The sequence below is a fragment of the Argiope bruennichi genome, chromosome 4 (genome assembly GCF_947563725.1).
Source record: "Argiope bruennichi chromosome 4, qqArgBrue1.1, whole genome shotgun sequence".
Classification (NCBI taxonomy): domain Eukaryota; kingdom Metazoa; phylum Arthropoda; class Arachnida; order Araneae; family Araneidae; genus Argiope; species Argiope bruennichi.
The window spans coordinates 107603478-107620270 of record NC_079154.1 but is presented as its reverse complement, the minus strand read 5'-3'; the positions used below and the strand labels follow the sequence as shown (position 1 = coordinate 107620270).

The following is a 16793-nucleotide window of genomic DNA, read 5'->3' as shown; positions in this document are numbered from 1 at the left end:
TGAAAGTTCATAATCTGTAATTTTAATCTAATTTTCAAATCTGAAATTTTTTTTGATTAATTTCATTCATATGGAAATATTGTTTACTTTTTTTTGTTAATATTAGTTATCGTATTTTTAATAAATCATTTATTTATCATCAAACCAGCATTTAAAAAAATCTAAAATACTTCAGATTTGAGTGCGTGTGTGGTACTCTTCTGTAATTTCTAATAATATTTAATGCGGAAATTCTGCTGCACTGATGGGTCATTAAAGAGTTGAATGCCCTCGCTTATATGTTGACCCCTTCGTACCGATTCTGTTAGAAATGTGTTTTAAGTAAACTTTTTTCATTAAATTATTTTTTGCTTAGACATAAATTAAATGTCATTCTGTAGTTTTCATCTTAGACTTTATGATCATATACAAAAGTTTAAATGATACCTATTTTATGCCTATTATTTTTAAATTCTAGTGAAGTTGAAGTTTTCTGTCATTGGATTAAAGATGATATAAATTGTTGATTATGTTTTTAATTTTTTGGCTGATTATATACATATTTTTAGTTTCTCTCTTTTACTTTGTTTTTTCATTAAAATTGAATTGTATAGAAAAATATGAGATGAATTTTTTGGTAATTCAAAATGCACATATTAGTTCTTGCAGAATGAAACATCAACTGTGTTATTAGTTGTTAGTATTTTGAAGTATTTATGCTTTGATATCTAATCAGATTTTGAAGAGCATGGTGCTTATTTGCCAAATTTTTTTAATGAATGCTTTTATTTCAATTTATTTTATGTTTGTTATATTTTTCTAATATTTTTTAATTAATGATATTTATCAATGTCAAAGTATATTCTGAATTTTTATTTTGATGTATAAAAATTAAATAAAATTCATAATTTACATGATTTTAATTCTATTTAAATTAATAGCATTATTTCTAAAACTATTTGCAGATATTTAAATGAAAGAATTTTCTGATTAACTTTTTAGTTGAGACTTTTTTTTTTCCCATTTATCTTTCAGTTGCTTATGATTTCTTCTTGTATTGTTATAACTTAGAGAAGTTTCTTATAATGCTTTTGATTAAATGTACAATTTAACAAAAAGTAATCAGAGTAATTTTTTTTTTCTAGTTAATTAAACTGAAGTTTGTAATGCCTACTATTCAAAAAAGGCCTTTAATAATTCATTTGCATTGTATGCTATTATCAAATCATCATTAGATTATAATAATGATTAATAAAAGATATACTTTTTATTTAATTCTAACAATATAAAAAAAATTTTAAATGATGGTTGTCCATTTCTTTTGCTATTATATTATTTTACTAATTTAGCATGTTTTACAAATGTGAATTCATTTTTTATTACCTATGATGATATCAAAATGCATATCTGAATTTCTTCGTATTATTACAACACTGATAAGCAAAAGTTTATTCTGCAGTATGTAGATTTTTGTTATGTTTTGCAGTATCCTGTTACACCCAGAGCCAACACTTGTACTCCTGAAGCCCCTATATTAAATTACACCCACTTTTAAAACCCTTCCTTTTGGTTTCAATGGATAGAAAAGAAAACAATAAAGGCAATGCACATAATAAAACGCATATAAACAAATAAATGATACAAAAAAAATGAAAGGTAGAGATAATAAAAAATTGGTAAAAAAGTAAAATTACCCTATATTAATAACCCTTCAAAATTATTTTATAAAATTAAAATGTGCAATAAACATATGCCAATAGAAGAATTTAATAAATTTGTAGATTTTGTATCCTTAGGAAATTTTAGTTTTAATATAATGCAAAATTTAAGCTATGAGTTTAATTTATAAAAATTATAATGAAAGTTATTTTTCTACCATATATTTTGCCTTAATGGTGATTGAAACTGCTTTCTTGTGTTTGTATGTGTGTGCGCTTCCTTTAGTTTTATCTTCGAAGATAAAATGGATATTCAAAAAGAAAGAAATTTTAAACTTTTATTTTGAAAAGAGCATTTTTTCCCCTTCATCTTCAAGAGCAATGTCATGTTTTTAAAATATTTTTTTCAAAAAAAAAAATCTTTATTTTGTTGAAATATTTAATTACTAAGTTAATTATCATAATTCTTTAAATTTTATTTTTATTCTTGGTTTGCAATTTCCTTATACACTGAGGTTTAACTGACATATATGGAAGAAGTTAAGATAGATTTTAAGTAGTTAAAATATTAACTATTAACTTGCATTTATTTTTTACTTAATTTGGTGACCTGAATGAACAAACAGTGTATATGTTAATAGTAGTGATTTACAGTTGAATAGTGTAGTCAGAAATAAAAGCATCACTTTTAATTTTCATTTGATTACTGTTTGCTTTTTCTTAGTTCTTGCATTTTTTTTAATCTATATATATTTCTGTGTCATTTTCTCTGTATGAAACATACACACATGTATTTATAATAATATGCACCAAAATGAAATACAGAAACAAAATATATAAAGAATAACATATAATAATCTTAACTGAAAGTTAAATATCTAATATTGTTCAGTTGTTTGATGTATGTATGTTTATATATATGCATCTATATTCATTTCGGTTTTTATGTATTAATTATATATATGAAATAAGTTATCAAAAAGTGTAATTTTTTTGTAGACTGCTAGAATATACTGTCATAATATGATAAAATTGAATTGTTTCTTTAAAGTAGCGATTCTAAAGATTCTAGATTATATATATATATATATATATATATATATATATATATATATATATATATATATATATATATATATATATATATATATATATATTAGCTTTTGAATGAAAGAGGTCAATGAGATTTCAAATAAAATCATAAAAACTGAAAAGTGCTCTAGTATTTTTTCCCCCTTATTTGTTAACCTTTACCATTATCATTATACAATTATATTTTTACTTTCATCTTCCTATTAAATATTATTATATCATTCAAAATCTCTAATTGCAATTTTAAAGTTGTAAATATGAGCAAATATTTTTAATAGTATACTGTATATGTTTAGGAAAGGAAATTCCGCATGTGACTGCAGATAGTGAATGAATAATTTTAATGTGTATCACTATGACTTATACAAATAAAAGAATATAGAAAAGAACAATTATTATAAATAATCAACATTACATTCTGTATTTTAAGGAAATTGCTTTAATTTCCATTGAATATGGAATAGTTCTTTTGATTAGAGATGTTGCCATTTAACTTTTGTAATTTTTGCAAAAAAAAATTGTTTGTTTATTAAGTGTTTGAATTTTGCATGCATATTAACATTTAATAAATTATTATTTTTTAAAATTTTATTTTAAGGACATACCGAAGAAAATGGATATCGTATATCTACATTTGATTCTCTCCAACCAAAACAGAAAGCACGAAAATTTCAGTGCTTTGTTTGTGGAAAATTGTTCATTTGTAAAGGTCATATGTTGGAACACATTCGAATACATACTGGTGAAAAACCATTTCATTGTGATTTTTGTTCTTCAAAATTTGCAACACGTGGAAACTTAAAGAATCATATGGGAAGATTGCATAAGAATTGTATTTAAGTTTTTATATATGTATATTCACTGTAGCTCATTCTATATGTAATAATAATATGAGTAAATAATAACTTTTATGAATTATACTTTCTTCTAAACTGTGGAATTTTAAGAAATGGTTTGATTATTAAAGACTTATCATTCAAGTTTAACTTTCTGATCATAATGAATGATTTAGATTGCAATATTATAGAATTAGCTTTTTAATGTTATTTTTATATATGAACTTAAAGTAAACATTGAATAAATTACAGGAATAAATGTAAAAGCTTTTTTTTTTTTTGACATAGTTATTTCGAACATATTAAATTGCAAATGTTTAAAGATTGAAAGCACTCATTTTTTAGCTTGTTCTCTAAATGTTTTCTTTTTAATCTTCATGTGTTTGCCATAAAATTTGTATTTGAATGTAATTATTTTTTCATTGTTAAATATTATTATTTGACTGTCATATGCATATAATTGACTTATAAAGCATATTTATATCCCATATTTCTTAGATGTAAGCTGCTGAAAATATTCAATAATATTTTATTTAACTTTAATGTAAGTTATTGGAAAATTTTCATGATATATGTTGGGTTACTTTGTATCAAAAACTATAAATGTGAGCATGTTTTGAAAGTATTTTCTTTTTTTATTTCCTGAATAATTTTAAAAACTAGTTATTTACTATCAATGCATCATCATTTTGTTGTCATTCTTATTAATAATGTAAAAAAAAAATGTCATCAACAAAATATTAAATGTTATTAATTGTTAGATTTTTTACTGCTTATGTTTTATAATGTATTTTATTAGTTTTTATACTGTAAAACATTTATAAAATTTTTTCTATGAATGAAAATTGTTTTATTATAAATGTTAACTGTAATTTTTTTTTTTAATAAATGTCCTTTTTTTTTTTTTAAATGTATATTTGATTTAGGTTTAAAGAAAAATAGATTTCTGAAATAATTTTGTCTGAAAACTATTTATTATTTTCAGATGCATCCACTATTGATTCTTTTCGTACTTCTTATGATTTGAGATTTTATTCATCGGTTTCTCTTCCTTGTAAGCTGGAGAATTGTGGAGATGATTATTATGCAATTGGTGAAGAATTTAGATTGCATCAATTTAAGCAGACATTGCAGTTAAAAAATCAGCAATTCTCTTCAAACCCTTTCTCTCATTTTGTTTGTAACTTTTGCAATAAAAAATTTAGTCATGATCATTATTTACAAGAGCATATGACTGTTCATGTAGATGAAAAATTTTTTACTTGCAAATATTGTGGATTGGATTTTACTTCTAAATCTCATATAAGACTTCATGTTTTGAAACACCGATTAAGTGAAAGATTTGCATCTCACTTGCTAAATTTTCTAGGAAGGGTTGGAGCAGCATGTGTATAAGTATTGTTTCTTGTTTTTCACTATTTTGTCATATATATGCTTAAAAAAAAGCTTAAATTCAATTACACACAAAAAAATATATATTGTTATATAATTATATACCTACATTGCAATCAAATATATTTTCTTTTTTTAAAAATAATTTGGCAATTAACGTTTAAATATTTCTGTAAAGAAAATTATGTTAGATACTAATACTTCTCTATAATATTTAAATTATAAGTATTATTTATCTTATAGTTAAATCTTAAATTCATCATTTAGAAAATTTCCCATTTATTTTCATTAGTTCTAGTTTCTCTATGATATTCTACTAAATATTGTTAAAAAAAATGTTTGCAGTTATTTTGATATTGTTATGTTTTCAGAATTGTTATATTACATATAATATTGATGCATGTACTTTCTGTTAATAAAATTTATACTTTAGATTCCTTGATGTTTTTTATCATAATAAATAAACATCATAATAATTTATCTTATAAACAAATGTTTTATTAACTTAAAATATTACCAATGAATAATTTTCTAATTTAGATTTTTTTTATATCTGATATTGGAAAAAATTAATATGATTCTTATTTTCCTCTTGAAGAATACTCTGTGGAAAAGGAGAATAGAATATTTTTATAGAAGCATATCTATCTAAAGAGAGATGCCTTCTCTATAAAAATTTCACATTGAAATAAAAACATGAAAATATTTTTTTAAATGCTTGTTTCATTCTTTATTGCATTATGCCATATTATTTTAAAAAATTTAGGTTAAAAATTGAGTGTTTATAAAAAAAAAATTTAAATAATTCTGTCATCCCCTCTCTGCCTGTATATGGGATGCACTCTGTTCAAAACAATTGAAAATGTTTGTATTTTTCGAACTTCTGTATAATGTGATGTTTTATTTTTGCTTTTATTTTTCTAATAAATTCCAGTCTTTTCTTCTAGGTGCCAAAAATGAAATTTCATGGATCAAAAACAAAACAACTTGTAGTGGAACTAATGTATTTCACCATGTTATTAATTACACTGAAAAAAGTAGTTTTAGATTTAACTGTAGTATTTGTTCCTATGCTACAAATATAGTGTCAAATTTTAAAAGGCATTCACTGTCACACACAAACCGCCGGCCTTTTACTTGTGAAGTTTGTTCCAAATCCTTTACTCATAAACATCATTTAAAAGAACACATGTATATTCATACTGGCGAAATGCCATATAAATGTAAAATATGTTTTATGAAATTTTCTCAAAGATATAATTTGATGAAACATACTTTAAAATTTCATATGTGATATAAAATCATGTACATATGTAGTTATACTCTTCATTATTTCTCCTTTTTAGTTTAGCTGATAAATATTCTTAGAAATATATATCTTATTTTCTTTTGTAGAGTATAGAAAAATCATCTGTTTCTCATATTTTTGAAATGCTTTCAAAATATCTTTGTATAGTATTGATTTATGAATGTACTTGCTCTTAAGCCTTTTAATTCTGTTTATAGTAACTGCCTCTTTTACTTTAATAATTATTTATAGATGCATAGAATTTTCCCCCCAACTTCATATTTCTTTTGAAACCTGAAAATTTCAAAATTTAATAAGTTAATGTGATTTTGTTAAATTATCTATGATGGGTTTTTTATGTACTAAAATAGCTTAAATATATTTTAAGATAATATTAAAATTTTCATAATCTAGTTATAAAATCACTTTTAATCTGTTGCTGTCATTTAGATTTAATTTCATTATTCTTATTTAAGCATTGTTAATAAATATTTTTTTTATTAGAATAACTATGAAATCTTTAAATTTGAACTAACTTCAAATGATTTGATTATTCTCCTGAAAAAATGAAAGCCTAAGGAAATTATTTGTTATAGATATCCATTCATGAAAAAAAAAATTTTATTAGAAAAGTATAAAGAAAAAAACTATTATATACGTAAGAAGATAGCATGATGTATAAATTGCATTGCTATTAAATAAAAGTATAGACAGTCTTATAGAATTAAATTTAAGTGCATCTTGGTTACAGACAATAAGTTTATTAGCTTCAATGTTAAATGCACTTAAATAAACTATATTGCTGGGATGACATTGGAAAAAGAGGGAAGTTATTAAATATATATATATATGCAAATCTCTTTAAATTACTTTTATATTCATTTGAAGTTCATTGTAAACTCTATTAACAAAAGGGAATTTTTATTGTTTTTAAATTGCTTTAAAACTTTATCATAATAGTAGTGTATAGTTTTTTTTAAATACTAATCGAACTTATTTTATTTCATTCAATACCCATTATTAAAGAATAAAAAAAAATAAGCAATTGATTCATTTTGGGTTATTACATTGAATAATAAAGATTTTATTGGGGAAAATTGTTTATATAAATAGACAATAATTAATATACCATTTTAAATTATAAAAATATTAATTACCCCCCTCCCTCCATCCCTTCAAAGTGATAAAATTCCTCATTACTTCTTATCTTATCTCCTTATAATTTTTTATTGTTTTTCTGGAAATAAAAAGTGAATGTGTCATAATAATTCTCTGACAGTCCCTTTAAACTCTTCAAAGTAAATTTTAATGTTTGTTGTGCATGTTTTACTAAGTCATTTTTTCATATTTCACATGATACTCATTTAGCTGTTAGTATTTTACTGCATACAAATTAAATTTCTTGATTTAAAATAGTCTGTTTAATCATTGCAAAATTATGACTTCTTGAAAAGGTGATGTTTTATTTAATTCAAATTGATAGAAATGTTTAATATTCTTTTATTGCTGTAAGAATAAAGTTGAATTAAAATACATTATGTGTCATTGATGGTGACTTTCTTAATTTTCTCTACTAAATAACTACAATAAATAAATAGAACCCATGATGTTTTAAAACTATTTTTAACTGTTTTATATTCTTCAAATTTAGTTGAAATATTTTTATCCTTCTGAACAAAATTGTTTGTATCATTTTAGCTGCTCAGGATAATATTTTAATACAGGTAAATTATTCTTTTGATTTTTTTATAAAGTTGCTTGAATGTGCAAAATTAGCTGCATATGTAAAATATGTATTAATGCATTACTTTTTATATGTTGTTATTATGATAAATTAATATGTTATTTTTCTTTTGTAGATAGCTGTTAGTTTTTATGTATGTTGTTAATAATTATTTATTATTTAAGTTATTCCTCAGTTTAGTATTTTATTTTTAATTCATTTTAATTATGATTTTATTTGAAACAATTTTTTTAATTAGTGATATAAGATTATTTTATTTGAAAAGCTGTTGAAAATAAGTTTTAAATTTATTTTTAGCGATTTTAGAAAATTGATTGGTGAATATATGTGGTTTCATACTTATTTTCAGTTTGTATCAAAAATCTTTTATGTATATATTCATTCTATGTTTTCATGATTTCGATTTTATTTTTCTTCTTTCACATCAGATTTTTAAAAGCATTTTAATAACCAATTTGAAAAAATTGTTTTTGTGTCATAAAATTGAAATTTAATTTGAGATTATAGATCTTTTTATTGAACTTTTTTTAATATAAATTTTAAAACTGCTTTCTTTTTTTCTTTTTAGATTCTAATAGTATGTCACCAGAAAGTAAAAAAATGTCTTACAATTTAGTGCTGTTTGATTATTTCAATTCTGAAGATGGTTATAATATGCAGAATTCACAATATTTCTGCAGTCATTGTCCATATACCACAACTCATATCCAACAAATAAAACGACATTCTGGGAAGCATAATGGAGAGCGTCGTCCTTTCACATGTGATGTATGTGGTAAAAGTTTTACCAAAAAATGGCATCATAAAATACATTTAAGAGTTCACACAGGTGAAAAACCTTATGAATGCAATATTTGTCCTTCTAAGTTTTCTGATCCAAGTGCTTTTCGAAGACACCAAGCTGCTCATAAAACACAATTGTTTTGAATTTTAACTTGTTAAGATAATTCTTATATATTTGTGACTTAATAGAAAGTTTTATACCTGTATTTTTCCTATTGCAAGTTTTGTAAATATTTTTAACTGTTTCATGATAGAAATTCTATTTTTAAAATTCTGCAGGGGTGAAGGTCATTAATAATTATAACTTATATTTTGCTCATTCTGAAGCAAATAATTAAATCTGTTATTTTGCATATTAATTAAATGATAGAAGTAATTTGAAATTTCAGATTTTCAGTTAAACCTTTTTCTGTTACATCTTGAGAATTTTAACAACTGATTAACTCAATATTAGATGATGAAATTTAAAGGTTTTTAAATGTATGCTCATTATCCCTTCTTCCCTTAAACCAGTTATAAAAAAGCTGGAGGGTATTTATGTATGAGTGTTGTTAATATTATGATCAAAAAAGGAGAATCATCATTTTGTCGGCTCCAGAATGTTTGATTAGAATATCCTGTCATTGCTATTAAGTTTTCTATTTTTACAAAATTGATATAATTTTTTAAAAAATCAAAAAATCAAAATTATTGTAAAAGGGTCTAGTGACAAATATCATTAAAATGTAATAAAGTGTGAACTTTAAATTTATATCTAAAACTATTTTATAAGAAAAAAATGAACAGAAATAAATTATTTTTCATTTGCGTTTTAAGCATTTCAGGTGTATTTAATTGCATAAAAGGTATATTACAGCTAAGCATATAGATATGTTACATTGAGCAAATTCATTATACATGAATGTTTTCTGATTTCAGACTGTTATCTTTTGAAATTTAGTAAAGCTGAATTAAAAATTATCTTATTTTTTAATGGATGTATATTATTTTTTTGCTGCATGGGGACAGCTATGTATTAATTTTTCAATCATTATAAACACATATCATAGAATGCATTAATTGCAAAGAAAATTCTTTCACATTTTGTTAAAATATTAGTATTTAATATAAAAGAATTGTCAATTTTTATAGTATTAAATTCATGATTATCCTTTATAGAGTAATCTCTTCTCTTAATGAAAATACAGTTATTTTTAGGTTTACAATCTTAGCCATAGTTGGTTTCGTTTTTGCCTCTATCTTGCACTAATTATTTTCACCTTCATTCTTTTGTTTACTTATGGATTATTTGATTTCTTAGAAATGTCATTGTTTATATAGTTAGGCAAAATATTTTATTTTGCTTTTAATATTTCTAAAACTTGATTTTCTTTGTTAATTTCAATTAAAATTTGAAAATAATTGCTAAGTTTACAATTTTGCCTTTATAATGAGGTTTTTTAATTGCATCTATTATTCCTGTTGTGGTATAATCAATATATTATATTAATTAATATAAAATAGTGTATAATCTGCATTGAATGTGAATGAATTTCAGTATTCTAAACAGTAGTATTGAAAATTGCATGTATCTCCAATTGTATATTTATTATTGTTGTTGTTTCTTCCTTTCAATGTTACTATTCTAAACAATCCTTAATAAATCAATTTCAAATCAAATGATCATCCTCGTGTGATGTTTAAATATTGTTTATGAAAGAGTATTTTTTAAATTTTATGGCTTAGAATATCTATTAAATATATATTTATTTATAAAAAAATATATATACTACCTCATAAATCTGAACATAAAACAACTTTGAAACATTCCAGGATTTTATTATTCCAGTTTTTGTTCATTGTGTATTCTTGTAAAAAGAATTACTAATGATTTTTGTAAATATATATATGCAATTTGTTAAATTAGAAACTGCAATGAAAGTTATGTTTGATTTTGAATGCAGATTAGTTCAGAAATTTCAGCAGCCTGGTTATGTTCTGAAATTGTAAAATGTATTCAAACTTCTTAATCTTTTTGTAATTATATAGATTATGGTAAGTAATTATGACATTTCACCAAATTTTTAAACAACAATATCCAGGAACTTCAAGTGGAAGAATTTGTTTTTATTATCGTTTATCTTAATTATAACTGCCTAAGGCAAATCATTGTGATCAAACATAGTAAAAATAATGTTTAAAATTTTTGTATGTTCCTTGTTTTATGTATAAGAATTTTAAAAAGAACTGTCTCCTTCAATTACTTTTGCTAGTTGTTTCAAAAGAAATTACTATGTGTATTTTGAGTTTTTTCTATTGTTAAAAATTATCTGTTTCTCCAAAAAGAAAATTGTTTTCTTGTTATGACAAGTAAAAATATTGTGAATATAATTAACTACTTTGAATCTGAAAAAGCTTTATTGTAATCAAAGTAATACAGATAAAACTTTACATACATTTGAAAGAGAAAGATGGTAAATCTGCATTGTTTCCTTAAACAATTTTGTGAAAAGCATAGTATTGTTTTATATAATTATTCTTTATTGCAGAACTTTGATTACTGTTAACTTAGCTTTTTTTTATAAATTGCAATTTATACAAGAACCTTATAATTAAATTAAAAATATTCATGTGTAACAAATTTGTAATCTTTTTTTTATATTTCTGCCTAGTTTTTTAAAATACATTTTCAATTTGTTAATAATTTATTTCAGAATTTTAGTATTTTATAATAATGCTATATATAGCATATTTTGTCCAATAAATAGAACATATTATTGTTAGTAATTTGTTCATTTTTTAAAATTCTGATACCTTTAATTTATAATATATCCTTTTAAGACTAATATCAGATTTGTACTTAATGAGCATGTTTTTGATTTACATTATGGTAAGGCAGTATTTGATCAATGAATTTGAATTGAATTGTTGTGAGTGTTGAGATTATATGCATTATTTTACTTGTTTTACTCATTTCATGTTAGGAGATATGTTTGTAATTTTTAATAACTTTTTATTTTAGATGTGCAATCAAATTACTTATTACAATTTGCACTGTTGGTTTTCATTTTCTTTTTGCTTATCATACATGTGTCAGTTGTTAAGGGTTTCTTTGTTCATAAATTGTAAGGAATTTATTAAGATTTTTGCTTTGATCAATAAAGTTGAATGGATTGAAAAGGCCTTTTTGTAACTAATTCCATTCTTTATATAATTATATTTTATTCGTATTCAAGTTAATCTAGAATACTATTTGGCTATGTAAGTTTATTGTTTGTTCTTTTTCTCATTATTTTACTCAAATAAGTTTGTAATGGATTTACAAATGATTTTATTTAGCTTATTTTAATTTATCTCTGTTTACTTTTCATCCTGTTTAGAATGTCAAGAAAAATCTCATGTACTTTTTTTTCTTTAATTTTGAAATCTAGTTTGAAACAATTTAAGTACAAGCTAAATCAAGTAAAATCAGTAAGTGGTATTTTATTTGCTGTTATTGGTAAACATTAATTAATGGTTTAAAATTTTGTTATTTTTATATATTCTGTACTTGTTCAAAATCAAAATTCAAAAAAGGTGAATAGTTTTGCATCACTTCACTTCCAAAGCATAATTATTTAAAATATTTGCTTAAAGTAGTTTTTAAAGTGTCAAATTTTCATCATATTTATAAGAATTTTATGCTACAAAATTATGCTTTAATTTACTTTTTTTTTAAAAAATACTAATTGTTTCACAATTTTGAATATATAAAATTTTTTAGCATTCTGCAATTTTGTTCATGGCTTATGTATATTTCTTTTAAATGCAGCAAAGCTATTAGCAAGTAAGTAAAAATAAGAATTAAAAATTTTTTTGAAACAGATTTATTGTATTTTTAGAAAGTGTATATTTAAGTGTTTGGTCTGTTTTACAAAATAATGATCACATGTATGAAAAATATTATATATTTCTTTTGTATTTTCTCATTTCTTCATAACTATGAATTTCTTAAAAGGAAGAGTGTAAGTCAGTTTTTTCTTTTAATAGAATTTCATATTTTGACTGTCTTAATTGATTTTTAATAAATAACAAATGAAAACAAATATCTAAAATTAATGTAAATTTAATTTAAACATTCAATGATAAAAAAAATTGATGAAATATTTGACTTTGTATTATAACTTAAGAGATAATATTTTAAGAATAGATTAAATGTGTTACAGTTATTGCCAGATTATGTTTTTACTTTTTTGTATTCCTATCTTACGTATCTTTTACTTTCCCTATTTTTACTATAAAGTGAAAGATATTTTTTTTTTTAAATGTGCATAAAGTTTAAAAGGCAGTTCCATTGAAAAAATATTTCTGTTTATAGAGTATTAATTTTTTTTCTGTACTTAAATTTAAAAAAAAAAAAAAAAAAAAGCTGATCTTGTTTTGAAAATGCATTTATTATATTTAAATATATGAGCCTGTAATTGCTTGATGTTCATTAATATAGCTTCAGTATTACTCTAATAAGTGCAGTGCACATTATAGTATTTTATTAGACACTTGAAGCAAAATATTTGTATTATTGATATAATGGAAAAGTTAGATGTTGAAAGCACTGCAAATACTTTTAAAAAAAGCTTAATTATGTAAAATTTGTGAATCTTGTTACATTAATCTACCGATATGTGAATAGCTGAAATAATTTATCAATTACATATTTTCAGAATTCTCCAATTTGTTTGCATCTTGTTGTTTCAGCATCATTCCTCCCATCTCATTTTAGCTGTAAAAATATCATATTAGTTGTAGAAAAAATCAAATTAGTTGTAGAAACTAATATAATAGTGTTACAGTCCTAATTTTGTAGTTAATTTTTATTTAAGTTAATTATTTTAAAATTTGATTTTAAATATTATTCTTTTTTTGTGTTATAGAATTCATTCTCTATACTTTATTTCTCTATGTAAATATTACATTTACGATAATCTGTTTTTTAGGTCGCAGAAGAAAAGGCAACTTCATTGAAGGACACTACGTAGCATATGCATATACTGGATCAAAATACATTATGTACAAATGTGATCAATGTCCATATAATACTAATAATAGAGCTAAGTTGATTCGTCATTACAGAAGGCATACAGGAGAAAAACCTTTTGAATGTAATATTTGTTTGAAGAAATTTACAAGAAGAGAAAGTATGATGTCTCACTGCAAAATTGTGCATTGTGTAAGTTGATCGTTGTTTTTTTTTAAACATCATGTACTACAGTATGTATTAGTTGGAGTATACTCTAAAACATATAAACTGCAAGAAAGTCAGACCAGTAATATTAAATAAAAAGTCTTTCTGTTTTTTTTATTATTATTATTATTATTATCAATTTAATGAACCTAGCAAACATTGACAAACAAACACAACAATTTATTTTTATATAATTATATGAAAAATATCAAAAGTTTGGTATAATCATTCTAAATTATTATCTGTAGAATTTACACACTGAAATTTCTGAATTTGCACGTTCAGAATTTTTTTTAAAATTTCAATTTAATTTTTTGTTTTCTTCCTTTCCACAAATTCAAAATAAAATATTGTGAATAGAATTAGTACCTAGTGGCTCACTGCTTCCCTTTCTTATTATAGGGAAAGCATTTTAGGTAATTTTCTCCATGCATTCTAGAGAATTTTGACTTCTGTGTGAGTGCATCAACTATTTTATAATTTTAATAATTTTATTTACTTTCCTTTATATTAAATTCCATTTATTAGTACTTTGTATTCATAAATAAATGGCTGTAATGATGACTTGTACAATTTTTAATTTCCAGCGCTTTTCAGCATATAAAAAGTTTAAATGAAAAGACTGGAAGACCAAAGTACCAAATATTAGTTTATGGCAGTGGCTTGCAGACTGCTCTAATTCTGTTATGCTAACAGTCATGTGAGGAAAAGATATGCTTTAATTATTTTATAAAGGAGGAAGGCATATTCTTACATCTTAGTAATTATTCTATTTATAACAAAATAAATTTTTATATGATTTAAAATGTTTTTTTTTTTTTTAATTATTAACCTAAAATAAAAATTAACTATTTTGTAAAAAGTATTTGTCGAAGTTTTCTATAGGGTACTTAGAAAAATCCACATTTCCTTAAGGATGCACTGAATTGATAAAAAAAAAAAAAAATTGAGAACTGCTGATTTATATAGCAAAAGCCAAAAATGCCACATTTTTTTTTAAAAATAAAATTATTCTTGGTTTATTTATATCATTACATATATATTGCATATTATTAAACATATATTACATTCCATTCATGACAGATTGGTCTTTTCAGAATTTTTTCAATCTGTAATTGCTTAATGAATTCTTAGAACTTTGTTAGTTTACATTTCAATAGTGTAACAAAATGTAGAAGAAATCAGTGGTGATGAAGGAAAGAAGATTAGACAGCTTCAAGGAAAAAGGGAAAATTTAGGAAAGAAATTTTTTAAAAATAATTGTGTTAAAAATTTTAAAGTCAATAGTTAATGGATTGAAATTCAAAAAAGTAAATCTTCAATACTTAGGTCTCATTAAATATATTAGCCTTCTAAATTGAAATTTTGATATATTTTTCCTATATTTTTTATGTGCAATTACCATAGAAACTCTAAAAGTAGAATTGAAAGCTATCTATAAAAGATACTGCTTTCTGTGCATTATATTTTGATGATACACAAAGGGAAAAAATTCTTTTTCTGTTTTATTTCTAGGAATGAAGAGTCTTCTCAAAAAATAAAGATTGTGTTTATGACGTCCATGAAAAAGATATAAACCTAATATTGGACTTAATGCCTCAAGTGATAAGCTGCAAAATTACACATTTATATGCTTTAGGGTTGCTGTTTTTGTTATTGAATATATAAGACAAACTTTTAATGACTTTTTTTTGCATAACAAATCATATTATCACTTGTGCAATTGTAAAATAAATAAGAATATTTGAAAATAGCTTATTTTTTAGAAACTTTTACGAATCTTTATGCATGCATTTGCTTATCACATATATATTTCTATATTAAAAGAAACTTTAAAATATTGTATACATTAAATTATTTATTCTGGGTGCAGTGGTTTTTATTATTAAAAAGCCTATATGTTATGACTTGAAGCAATTATTTATTTGAATGTTACAAAAGGATATATGTATTCATTTATTTACACATGTTAAATTACTTTTTTTAAACTGATATTGTATGATGATATAGAATAGATACTTTTCTCTATTTTTCATTTTATAAATACTAATATATTTTGTAGCTTTTTCTGCTTGGGCTTTATGGAAACTTTCATAACTTTTTTTGTATCTCTGTTGTATAACTTCAATAAAATATGTGATGCTTTGTTAGTGCTTATTTTTATGTTTGTAAATTTTAGTTTATTAAATTAAAGTAACTAGACAATGCTAAAAACTCTCAGTTTCCTTATTTGTAGTCTATTGATAAATTCCATTTGATATATGAATGTTTAATATAACCTTAATTTCACTACAGCATTTATCTGTTTTGTGAATAATAATGTTATATCTGTGGGTAGTTTTAATTAACGGTGATTAAAAATGATTGAAAAAAATTTTAAATCCTTAAATTTATTGCAAAACCATTCTTTAACTAGAATTCAAAATCGACATTTGAAGGAAAGTATTTATTTGAAGTGATAGTTTTTCATATATTTAATAGAGCCTTTTATAGTTGCAGTTTGCCTTTTACAGTACCATAATGATTTTATTTGGGGGAATCTAAGAAAAGTTTTGTCTATTATTTTAGAAATACAGTACTTCCCACTTTAATGTGTATGTATTGAATGATCTTACATTAGAAAAAAAGTGAACATCTAATATTTTCGTAGGAATAAATATATCAATGGAATCATTAAATTTAATAAAAAATAGGCTTTCAATAATGTTCCTTTTAGAGTTTGTTTTAATAAGGTTTTAATTAATTTATATTGAGCATCATCAGGTTTGATGCTCACCTTAATATATTATTTAAAAAGATTGTAGGTCACATTTTTGTAAAA

General features: G+C 22.8%; 1 long non-coding RNA gene across 1 annotated transcript; it reads left to right on the top strand.

Moving 5' to 3' along the window:
- Positions 1–12121: 12121 nt before the first annotated feature.
- LOC129966510 (uncharacterized) lies at positions 12122–16043 on the top strand. The gene is made up of 3 exons (XR_008784265.1): positions 12122–12222; positions 13725–13957; positions 15488–16043. It is a non-coding gene; the product is annotated as an uncharacterized LOC129966510 (long non-coding RNA).
- Positions 16044–16793: the final 750 nt, after the last annotated feature.